A 5,000-nucleotide genomic window follows, 5' to 3' on the forward strand; every position below is an offset into this window, starting at 1 on the left:
AAAGAGAGAAAGAGAGAGTCAGACAGGCTTTGAGGAAGTGGAGTACAGACTGAAAGGTAACAGTATAAATCTGGTTTGCAGCCCCTGAACGGCCTCTGGATCTGTTTCCTGCCACACACGTTAACCCCTCGAATAAAATGCAACATGAGCGTTTATAATAATACAGCAGATACATGCTCAGCGGGGGGGGGGGGGGGGGGGTTCCTCCTTCCTCCCTCCTTTCCTTCCTCCCTCCCTCCCTCCTTTCCTTCCTTCTTTCCTCCCTCCCTCCTTTCCTTCCTTCCTCCTTCCCTTCCTTCCTCCCTTCTTTCCTTCTTCCTCCCTCCTTACTCCTTTCCTTAAATTAAAAAACAGACCCTCATGCGTGTATTTTATGTCTCTTTTTATGCTCGATGATATTAGACTTTATATAACAACAGCTGAGTGAGCATCTGTCAGTAACCGTGGTGACAGATATTTCCTGTTTGGTTTAGGAAAGGGTCTGCTCTTAATTCCTTCCTCCCTTCCTATTTTCCTTTCTCCCTCCCTCCCTCCTACCTTCCTTCCTTCTTTCCTCTGTCCTTCCTTCCTTCCTTTCCTTATTTCCTTTCCTCTCTCCTTTCCTTCCTTCCTTCCTTCCTTCTTCCTCCCTCCCTCCTTTCCTTCCTTCTTCCTTCTTTCCTCCCTCCCTCCTTTCCTTCCTTCCTTCTTCCCTTCCTTCCTCCCTTCTTTCCTTCTTCCTCCCTCCTTACTCCTTTCCTTCCTTCTTCCTCCCTTCCATCCTTCCTTCCTCCGTCCCTCCTTTCCTTCCTCCCTCCTCCTTTCCTTCCTTCTTTCCTCCCTCCCTCCTTTCCTTCCTTCCTCCTTCCCTTCCTTCCTCCCTTCTTTCCTTCTTCCTCCCTCCTTACTCCTTTCCTTAAATTAAAAAACAGACCCTCATGCGTGTATTTTATGTCTCTTTTTATGCTCGATGATATTAGACTTTATATAACAACAGCTGAGCGAGCATCTGTCAGTAACCGTGGTGACAGATATTTCCTGTTTGGTTTAGGAAAGGGTCTGCTCTTAATTCCTTCCTCCCTCCCTCCTTTCCTTCCTCCCTCCCTCCTTTCCTTCCTTCTTTCCTCCCTCCCTCCTTTCCTTCCTTCTTTCCTCCCTCCCTCCTTTCCTTACTTCCTCCTTCCCTTCCTTCCTCCCTTCTTTCCTTCTTCCTCCCTCCTTACTCCTTTCCTTAAATTAAAAAACAGACCCTCATGCATGTATTTTATGTCTCTTTTTATGCTCGATGATATTAGACTTTATATAACAACAGCTGAGTGAGCATCTGTCAGTAACCGTGGTGACAGATATTTCCTGTTTGGTTTAGGAAAGGGTCTGCTCTTAATTCCTCCCTCCTGCTACTTATTTATATAAACCTCTTTCTTTTTCAAGTACTGCAGACTTACAGAAGTGCAGAAGCAGTAAATCAGTGAAAGGGAGAGAAGAGAGGAGTCGAGATATTTAAAGGTGGAGAGGAAGTGAAAGAGAGCAGACTTACACAACAGGAACCTGCAGAGAAGAGTCCAACTGTCCAACTTATTAACAAACTGCTGCTGCTGTAAATGCCCCAAAAAAGCCCAAAATGTGACTGTAAAGACAGTGAAGAGACAGTTTTCCTCTTTATAATCCACCTTTTATAATATAATAATAATAACGTTTATTTATAGAGCACCATTTATATAAAGGATGTAGCTCAAAGTGCTTTCTAGGGACAAATATAATACAATAAAACAACAGAAAATAAGATAAAATTAGACATTTAATCAACAAATGAGTTAAAATAAGTTTTTCTCACATTTTCTTCTTTAGTTGTTTTATTATTTTATTTTCTTCTTATCTTTGTTTTATTTTTAATACTTCTTACATTTCTGGTTTTTACCTACTTAGTACTGCCGTGACTTTATTTTTATTACATATTTATTATATTTGATCACCTTTTTTAGTATTGTATGGTAGCTGGGGTTGTAGTAAGTAAAGTAAAAGATGACTAAAAAGAGACTTAAATTGACTAAAGAAACCTAAAAACTACCAAAAAGAGATGAAAAAATGACCTACAGTTAGTTTGAGTGACAGCTGCCACCTAGTTACCATAGTAACGTAGAGATGGAGTGACTAAAACTACCAAAAAGAGACATTTCCAACTTTGTACCGAGTTAAAGTCTGTGTAAAGTAAGAATAAATATGTGTTCTGAGTTTGACATACCACAGAAAGAAGGGTGTTGTTAACCACCCTGCCAAATTTGAATGTTTAAAAAAAATCGCCAAATATATGAAATTAGGCTTCAAAGTTGTGTAAAAGTCTGCCTATTTCTCTTCTCCCAAACGCTGTGGGAGTGGCCGCCGAGTCCGCTGAAGCCACGCCCCCACCAAGTGTCACCTGTCAATCAAAGTCACTACCTCTACCACAAACATGGACGACGCTAGGTCTGAGAGCTTTCTGCTGCTAACTCAGCTGCTAGCTCGTCGGCTAACTCGGCGGCTATCTCAGCTGCTAGCTCGGCTGCTAACTCGGCGGCTAACTCGGCGGCTAACTCGGCTGCTAGCTCGCCGGCTAGCTCTCCGGCTAACTCGCCGGCTAGCTCGGTGGCTAACTTGGCGGCTAACTCGGCTGCTAGCTTGGCGGCTAACTCAGCTGCTAGCTCGGCGGCTAGCTCGGCTGCTAACTCAGCTATCTGGCTAACTGTAGACTGTAGTAGTAGTGTGCGCTGAATGTATTTATACCTCTACAGCATCAGGGCGGGTTTATGCCCATTAAATCCAGACACAGAAATGTTGAAACACAGTTTGTGAAGCCTAGCTCCACAATTCAAATCTAAATGGTTGAAATGCTTTTTACACCTTTTTCAGAAATACATTTATGACCTATTTAATGTGTTTAGAAGAAAATGTCTGAATTCACTTTACACAGTCTTTAATTGATGAGTTTAGTTTAGATGCTAACTGCAGATTGGATCGGTCCCGCTCTTCAAATAAACCTGCATCCATCACAACTTGAAGAGAAACGGGCCTTACATGGAGGACAGCTGCAGAACTTGGCCCAGGACCCGGATGCCTGCAGAGGCTTTGTTGGCAGCTTGTATATCAGCCCAAATGTGGAGTCAAAGGCTTCAAGGAAAAATGTTGAATAAGAACTATTCATAGCATTATTTAATTAACTTTAACACTTTGTAGTACTTTGTAGAGCGCTGATTAAAGCACACAACTACTGACTGATCGCTCTTTAAACAGCTTCCATTGGAGTTTAACCCTTTAATGCCGAAGTGAGTCATATGTAACCCACACTAAACTGCCCTCCTGGGTGGTTAAAACACACTAAACTGCCCTCTTGGTTGGTTAAAACACACTAAACTGCCGTCTTGTCTGGTTAAAACACACTAAACTGCCCTCTTGGTTAGTTAAAACACACTAAACTGCCGTCTTGTCTGGTTAAAACACACTAAACTGCCCTCTTGGGTGGTTAAAACATACTAAACTGCCCTCTTGGGTGGTTAAAACACACTAAACTGTCTTTCTTCCAACCATAGACTGTATATATAAAATGTACGTAACATCAGTGACGTCACCCATTGGTTTGTGGACTGCTGCTCGGAGGCCAATAGTATCGGATCTGAGCAGCGCCATCTTGAAAATTTCAGGTGCATGCTGGGAAAAATAAAAACAGAGAGATAAAAACTTATATGGGCATCAGGAGGAGCATGAGGCGCCCTCCTGAACCTGTGAACCAATCAACCTGTCAATCACCACGTAGCCACGCCCTAATGCATACCCTGCTTTATCGTCACATATAAAATCAGGGAGGCCTCCTGTTGTCCTCGAGTCAAGGAAGGAAGGGAGGAAGAAGGAAGGGAGGGAGGGAGGAAGACGGAAGGAGGGGAGGGAGGAAGGAAGGAAGGAAAGGAGGGAGGAAGAAGGAAGGGAGGGAAGAAGACGGAAAGAAAAGAAGCAGGGAGGAAGGAAGGGAGGAAGGAAAGGAGGGAGGAAGACGGAAGGAGGGGAGGGAGGAAGGAAGGAAGGAAAGGAGGGAGGAAGGAAGGGAGGAAGGGGAAAGAAGGAAGGGAGGAAGGAAGGAAAGAAGGACAGTGGAACGGAGGAAGGGAAGAAGGAAAGGAAGGAAGAAGGAAGGACAGAAGGAAGGAAGGAAAGGAAGGAAGGAAGGAAGGAAAGGCAGAAGGAAGGAAGGAAGGAAGGAAGGAAGGGGGATGGAGGAAGGAAAGAAGGAAGGGAGGAAAGAGAGAGGAAGGAGGAAAGAGAGAGGAAGGAGGGAAATGTCCCAAATGAACATCATACTACATTGAAGAAGGCTTTAAACTAGCGATTGAGACCATAAACACATTTTGAAAACGTTTACTGAGGTTAGAAATCAAGTGAGAGGTTGGTGAATTCTCCATTGACTTGTATAGAGACGGAAGTCCTTTTGACACCAAAACGGTCGCCCCCTGGTGGCCTTTTGATAGAATGCAGTTTTAAGTTAATTCCGCGTTGGCCTCATTTCAGAGGACCGGAAGTCCCCGCCTGATTTTATTTTTAACAAACCTGATGCTGCTTATAAAACTAGTTTTAACATATTTTTTGGTTTTCTTACCAACCTTTATTTATCTCTGACACATAAACCAGTCAGTTATAACCCATCAACAAAATCATCAAATGTTCTTCTGATCTGACATAACTCCCACTTTCAAAGAATTGGACTATTTGGGGTTTCAGGCTTTTACAGGGTTAAAATGATCCGTTTTGGGGGTTCTGGTGGTAAACAGTTCCACATGTGTCTGTCCCACCGAGGAGTTACACAAAGTTTTTCCAAGAGCCAAAGAAACCCCTGAGAGGTAGCAGCAGGTCAGCAGTCTGGCTTTTAGTTTTTATAGATATATTACATATTATTATATAACGTATATTTGGCTTTTTAAGAGCATGGCAACAGTTTGATGGGTTATAAATCATCATGAAAGGTTCGATTGTTGCAGCTTTTAACTTTGTGTTTGCTC

The sequence above is a fragment of the Scomber scombrus genome, unplaced genomic scaffold, assembly GCF_963691925.1.
Source record: "Scomber scombrus unplaced genomic scaffold, fScoSco1.1 SCAFFOLD_275, whole genome shotgun sequence".
Classification (NCBI taxonomy): Eukaryota; Metazoa; Chordata; class Actinopteri; order Scombriformes; family Scombridae; genus Scomber; species Scomber scombrus.